Below are 7,500 nucleotides of genomic sequence, written 5' to 3'. Positions count from 1 at the left end.
TGAGACTTGAGTTTTAAGATGTACTGATAATGAGTACCCACTGATATTGAGTACTACAACACTGGTGTGAAGAGTACAGTGAAGTGGCGTCTCGTAGCCTTGCCATAAAGCAATGACAATCACAAGTTCTTAAAAGAAATAAAGTTCTTGATCTTTTTCACATGTCACATTGGGGAACACTAGAGCAGCTCAATCATCTGTATGGCTCCTACTTAGAGTATCTTCTTTAGTCTTCTATATTGAAACTATTTGATGAGGCGCTTACACAAAATTAGCATTCAGGGGAGACCAAGCAGCATTATGAATTAATGAGGAGCGCAAAGGTCAACGCAGTAGAAGGGTGTTGCAGTTGTATAGCTGCCTGGTCAATATCATCACAGTTCACACACTGAGCAGTGTGATAATGCAACAGTCTCACTCCCACAGACACAATATCACACATCAAAATTAGTACGCCGGCCTCAATCATTAGTATTTTGTTTTTACTTTCTTTTCTGTGTTCATAAAAGAAAAACAAGTAGAAAACTCTATATTCCCCAAGGTATCACTGAGGATTTTGGCCACGCATTTGTTGTTGTGTTTTGTTCTACAGTGCAAAACACCTACTGTTCACATCTACAGTGTTACATTGAGTTTTTAATTAGCACAACAAAGGATCAACTGTCCTCCACTGACATCACTCCAGGGACAAGCTCAGACGTTCCCAACAGCTCTCAAAAGGAAATTCATTTTCTCACTTTCTATAATTATGTGATATGTATAAGATACATGTAAATCATCTGTTACCATTCAAGGAGTATTTTGGGCTATTTAGGGGACTTGCGCATTTTGTCTGTACTGTAACACATATTTCCAATTTTTTTATCAAATCTGACAAATATTATGAATCGTCTGAAATGGATGGCACATTTCCCGAGTTGGGAAAGCGTTCTTACAACATTGGTGTGTTCATGACCTTTACATCCTAATGTGGAAACCACATGGACGCTACGCAGAAGACATGTTGTAATTTCTTGCTCAGAGCGTTTAAACAACACGTTGATAGCTATGACAATCAAAGCAAAGGCATCAGTTCAGATGAGCCATGAAATATCCGAAGCCCCGCGAATGCATCTCGAATAACCTATCACGCAATTTGAAAAAAAATTATTGTATCTGCCTCGTGTTTCGGATCCAGTCCAGAATCTTGCTTGGCCAATGCTACACCCTTCCATCAGTTTTTACCCATAATGCTGCTGACAGACAGATAAACCAACAAACATGAACAAGAAATAAATAATGTTTGATTGTTTCATGTAATTGATTTACAGTCTTCTCTTCATTTTGTTTGCCACATTTTTTTGTCCACTCCAATTTCTCGACATGACTAGTGTACATAATGATTTATCCGCTAATGCCGTTTCCACGTTGTTGCAGTTCGTTTTTATCAATGCAACAACTTTTCCACCTGGATTACTATGTACAGATAGTATGTATATGACTGCATTTAAAAATTATGTATACAAATATACATACTCATGCATTCACGTGTCAACAGTTTTATGAGCATTGTAAACAGTAAGACAATAGTGCAATACAACAGTGCAAATGGTGCTGGAATAAATAATTAAAGAAGAATTATTAATATAACAGGTTGCTTATATACTGGAGGTGGCTACGATGCAAATGCTTGCACAAAATAACAAGATTTGCAGATGAAGATACATTTTTTCTTTTTTCTTTTTTTACTGTGCCCCTTGCAGTGGCTTTCTAGAGTGTCAACAATTTTTATATTTCTGCTTGTGTTCAAACTAAACATGTTTTTGTAGGTGTCAGGCTAGCTGTGTACCTAAATTCCAGTCATTGTGCTAAACAAAGCTAATCCCACCTTGCTCTCAATCCACATTTAGCATACAGACATTGTATGCACAGTGATGTTATTTTACTCTTTGCAAAAAAGCTTGCTGCTCGGCACGGTGCGTTCTACACACACACTGAAGGGTTCTTTTTACGTCGTATCTGATGCTGACAGCCACTGCCCAGGCGTCCGTGTTTTTACGGCTTCGGAGTGAAAACAGTTTACGAAACTGTTGAATCTTTTATTTAATCTAAGTCCGGTTTAGTGTAAACTAGCATGTCTTATTTAATGATAATGGAGTGACCACCAACTTTTTTTTATCAACCAACAACATTGCTAACAGCCCCATGTTACCTAAAGCAAACCAATTAGCATGTAGTGACATGATTAAATACAATATTCCATGGGTCCCTTTCTCCACCAATAAGTAAACATAAATCCCTGATTGAGAGACCCCTGAATTCACGAGATTAGACAAGGCCAACCATTTTCAGTTTTCTGTCTGATTATTCATGTGTCCCTTTATCTGTTGTCTGTCATTATGTCACATATTGTAAGTCATTCATGAAAGCCCAGCTAATGGAAATCCCAAGAAACCAAAGTCATTGTGAAGCATTTCCAGGTGAACTACTTTGTTCTGAAGCATGCCTACAGATGGTTTCCGTCCACACAAGGGGATTGAAGTGAACAGCCAGGTCTACTGTTTATCTTGAGAAGCGAGCAGTGTTATTTTTTGGAAAAAGAGGTTTGACTTCTTACTGGAATTCAGTCATATTTTGATGCCACCATCTAAATGCTCCATTGTACTGAGGTGAGCTGTGCAGATAGCTCAAAACCTCAACAAAATCAACTCCTGAGAGAAAAAAAAGATATCCCCTGGTTTTTTTTTGTGCTTCTACACACACACACACACACACACACACACACACACACACACACACACGTACACATGGCCTTGGGATATCAGCTTGCTTTGTGCAGAGGTGAGTAGTCAGGACCGTCCTTATCATGGCTTGATGATAATAAAGAAGGTGGGATGCTTTTCTCCCACATGGAGAGCAGATAACAGAGAGAATGCTCTGAGATACTGTGCCGCACACCAGCCTCCCATCTCCTTCCTCTCCCCCTGCCTCCCTCCCTCTGTCTTTTCCTCTGTTCCCTTTTTTGTTGTCTGAGAGACACATCAGATCGTGTTGCAGAAGGAAAAAGTGAATAGCCGACAGGTGATACCGTGTCTGCTTGCAGGTAAGGAATGTCAGATGGTATTAAGAGGAGAAAAGAGCTGAGAGAGAAAAGAGAGATGGGGAAAATCAAAGAGCTGCAGGTGGATAACAATGTCAGGAAGCTGGAAATATTAATGTGCCATTTGTATTAAAGGAGCCTTTCTAAAGTGCAGAAAGAAAAGTACAGAAGAAAAATGTAGCCTACATGTATCACATGAATACACTTACAAGTTAAAAATGGTTAAATGATTTTTTTTTTTAAAGATTAAACTAAGACATGATATGTCAATATGACTTAGAGAATAATATAAAGCTTGAGTAAAAATATCCATCTAAAGACCTGAAGAGGCTGGAAGACACTTTAAAAATAACTTGTCCATGCACACGCACACACACACACACACACACACCTCAGTACCACAGGGAAAACTATGTCTAAGTTTGTCATGTTTCTCTGCTGTTTGGTGAAAAGCAGGAAAAAAAACACTTGGTCTTAAGTTTTTTTGACGCAACTTTGTGTTACACTGTGATACACAGCCAGCTGTTCAGACGATGTAACACTCTTTGGTGTTGTGCTGAGTCTGACTTATACTGTACTGTACCAAAATGTAACCTAAAAACACTTTTGCAGTACAGATTACAATGGCTGCATTATTTATTTTAAGCATGGTTTTGACTTTGGTTCTAATGTACTCCAAAATAATGATTCTGTTTATACTTCATTAGTGTCTGTGCATGGAGACATACACAAATGTGTAGATGTTCCTTAAATTCTGGGCTACAGACATCCAGACATAAGTATATGATGATATTTATGTCACATGGACCCTCACAGACCCTCATGGCTATGATATAAAAAAGGTCAACTATCAATACAATCAGATGCTGGGCTGCTCGATCGACGCTGAGGCGTCACTTATACCTCCACTCATAAACTTTGTTAGAACTTTTAAGCAATAAATCTTCAAAATAGACGGTCATTCGACACATTGATTGAAAGTTTAGCCTCTCATGATTCAATTAAGCCCACACACAAAGCATAAGATGACTTAAAGCAGTTATACAACTGTAGTAAAGTTGCCATGACACTGATAAAAAAGAGGCAGCTAGTGTTGAGAGTTGTGTTTCCATTCATGCCTTTTCATTCTTTAATTTTTTTATTCTTGAATCTTTGAAGTAAAGTCAGAATTCGGCCTCTAACCTCAGAACCCAATACCTCTTTAGATTTCTGTAAACTGTAAAACTTATTATTTTACTGTAACTGCAAATGTGATGTTTTTTTCTTTTCATTCAGCCTTCCAACAGGCTTTGTGCAGTCAGGATTCATCAGCACTGAGCTGTTTAGGATATATTGAGTTTTCATGTAAAGGGGACCTACAATAAACTGTGTGAGCCTAGACTGGATAAACCCCGCCCACTCTGTCGGCGATTTGATTTTGCCCTGCAGCTCGGTCTGGAAACCTGGTATATTGGCGGGTTTAACTCAATGATGATAGAGAAGCAACCAAGCAGCTTCTTGTTTACATTCAACATAGCGGCCACCGAACGCCACCAAACGCAGCAACCCATTGATGCCGCTCTCGCTTCTATGTCACCCGGATTGTTGCTCTGATTGGTTCACGGATTATCCATTTGCGTACATTCATTTGAACTATGCCCGTTGGTCACACCTCTTGTGCAGAAAACATACAGAGACTCCCCAGACCAATGTTCAATCTCAAATCTATTGAGCTTGGCTTGGTCTGGTGATAGCCAGACTAGTGTGTATGAAGTCAGCTCTGTTATCAATCCACTGTGAAAAGACTATCTCCCTGTCTCTCCCAGACTGCTCAAACCACGGCTGTCTAGAGTTTCACCGTTATATCACAAAACTCCCAGCAACCTCAGCTGGTAAAATAGTGGTTCCCTGGATAATTTGTCTGTGGGCAAATACTGATAAAAATGTATCACCCAAGGCAGGAACAAAAAAGAAGATTTGCCTAAAAGTAGTCTGGCTTACGGGATGTACAGTGCTGGGATAAAGCCTGACAATGTCCTTCCTCTTTCGCTATCTCCACCATCTATTTTGCAAGGGCACTGTCGCTGCATCCGGGGCTAAGCACCGTCCAGAATGCTTGCCATTGGTTTCAGAAGTACAAACCAGAGCATTTCAGACCCCCTTCCCAGAAAAGAAAAGTGATTAACCAGACCATACTCCAGCACTGACAAAGTGTAGTTGAGAACTGGAGGTCTGGCATGGCAAGACTAACGTCATTGTAAATGGTAAGAAAAGGATCGTTTGCTTCATGGTCAGATATGCATCATAAATGGTGAAGGAAGTGTTTTGATCCTTAACTTAAGCTTAGATAGCAATACTTCAGCGTAAAGCCACTGAATGCCACTACTATTTCATATAAAAACAAACGTTTATTGCGATTGTTTTTAAAGGGTTCAGTTTACTAGTCATGTGGAGTAGTACTCAGCCTCTGAATACAACAGTATTATTTATTAGTAAATTACTGTCTTTGTTGGAGAAAGAGTGTTTGAAAGATGAGGGAAATATTTACTAGGCAATAATAATCTCATAAAGAGGCATTTTTTTTAGCTTCATTATAGGACCTTGACACATACTAAGTACTAAGACAGAGGACATATTAGCCTCTGCTACATTAATTGTATTATTATTTTTTTTTTTTTATATGTGGACTCCAGGACCTTTGACTTGGAAGTACAATATTGCATTGCTGAAGTGACGACAACAAAATCTACAGTTTATTGAACATTTTGCTTCTATTTTAATAATTTGCATTGCTGTTTTCCATACTTGCTGTTGCTGCACTCATGTTTGTTTTAGCATGAGGGGTTAATTGCCACATTATGGTGTTCAATTAAAGGGTTGGGTATTGTTATAAAAATAGTAGTGGGCCAATCACATGTTGCATTAAATCGAAGAACACTTGCAGTGATTGGCTGTGAGCAAAACCACACAAATAGTCTTTTTTAATCTAGATCAGGGTAGAAAAATGATTTCTATAGTTGTGTGTGTGTATTGTTTGACTGAAGAATTTTCTATACTATGTTATTTTGGTCAATACCTTAAAAGGTATCGAGTACCATTACCCAGTCCTTACAAGTACTGCCTTCAAAACTGCAACTGAAAGATCATTTCTACCACTTTTACACAGAAATGTCACTTTACTAGTCAAGGGGGGTGCTACTCAGTTGTGTAATGACTTCTGTGGATCTGGTGGAGCCTTGTCAAGTTGTAAGAAAATATCCCTGATGATGTCATTAGCTCGGCTTAGATTTGGAGACTGCAAAGTTCAAAGAATAGGCCTGAGTTTCACGCTGAATGTGTAGAGTATAAAAGAAAGAAAGAAAGTCCACAGGCGACGAGACTCTTGTGAAGAGACACTAGACATGTTCCCATCAACGTATTTTTATGCGCATTTTAAAGTATAGCTTTAGAAAACATTGGATGGAAATGGCAAATAAAAAAAAAAAACATCCTCAAATTATCAAAAAGGTTTTTGCGCTTGCTTGAGGTGGTGTTTGCCTTTTTTGAAAAAGAGTTGCGCAAAATGGGAGATGGAAACAGCTTTGCCGAATGAGTTGTGACGTAGCGAACAAGTAACTCAGATGACTATGGTCCCGGTAGCCATCGGATGGAGGAAGGATCAGGATATGGGTCCCATCCAGTGCATTGTGCACTTGTGGTACTAGGTGCATAGTGGAGTTGTGGTCCACGATAGCCTGGGCCTCAGCCATGTCGGGTAAATTGACGAATTGGTTCAACAGCTTGAATCGTACACTGCATATACACAGCGGTGAATGGTTGTCTTGTTGACACCAACAGTCTTTGCTACCTCTCTCATTTAGCCAAAGAATTTGGCTTCTAAACTCTTTGATTTAGCAAGCCGGTTTGCAATCTTCAACCATGTGTAACGCCAACCTGTGACCAAACTACTTTGCGTAGTCTAGTTTATTCGCTTTAAACCAGTTGATGGAAACGCTTCTAATTTGCATTTTTAAATTTTAGCTTAAAACTCACTTGATAATTAGATGAAAACATGACTACTGATAGTTGCACAATTGAAGATGCAGAATCCAGCATTTTTGGAGCTTGACCCAAACTTGGGAATAAAGCATATCACAACCTCTGCTGCATCAATTTTGACCATTCTTTTCAAAATAATGGTCTTGCAAGTGCCCGCAACTTTATAGAGGTGCACTACTAAACCACCCTTTAACTAAAAGTGCAGTGGTATGTCAGCAAAGTACTCTTTATGCAGAATGTGTCCTCTCAGATTTACTATCCATCCATCCTCTTTATCAGTACCTAATTATCGTCTTATTATCACATACATTATCATATACAATATAGATACATTGACTTTATACTGATCTGATAACCTGATATGTAAGCAACATTTGAACGAATATATATATATATATATATAT

General features: G+C 38.8%; 1 protein-coding gene and 1 long non-coding RNA gene across 2 annotated transcripts in view; one reads left to right on the top strand and one right to left on the bottom strand.

Moving 5' to 3' along the window:
* LOC116695666 (uncharacterized) overlaps positions 1-6,775 on the top strand; it is a 17,292-nt gene extending 10,517 nt beyond the window's left edge. The window contains exons 2-3 of the long non-coding RNA XR_004333515.1: positions 137-143; positions 6,566-6,775. This is a non-coding gene — a long non-coding RNA (uncharacterized LOC116695666). The remainder of the gene's footprint in view (positions 1-136; positions 144-6,565) is intronic.
* LOC116695607 (inactive N-acetylated-alpha-linked acidic dipeptidase-like protein 2) overlaps positions 1-7,500 on the bottom strand; it is a 730,805-nt gene that overhangs the window by 721,621 nt on the left and 1,684 nt on the right. The gene's annotated exons all lie outside the window — the stretch shown is intronic.

The sequence above is a fragment of the Etheostoma spectabile genome, chromosome 9 (assembly GCF_008692095.1).
Source record: "Etheostoma spectabile isolate EspeVRDwgs_2016 chromosome 9, UIUC_Espe_1.0, whole genome shotgun sequence".
Lineage (NCBI taxonomy): Eukaryota > Metazoa > Chordata > Actinopteri > Perciformes > Percidae > Etheostoma > Etheostoma spectabile.
The sequence above is the reverse complement of the archived record's forward strand: the minus strand, read 5'-3'. Positions and strand labels throughout refer to the sequence as shown.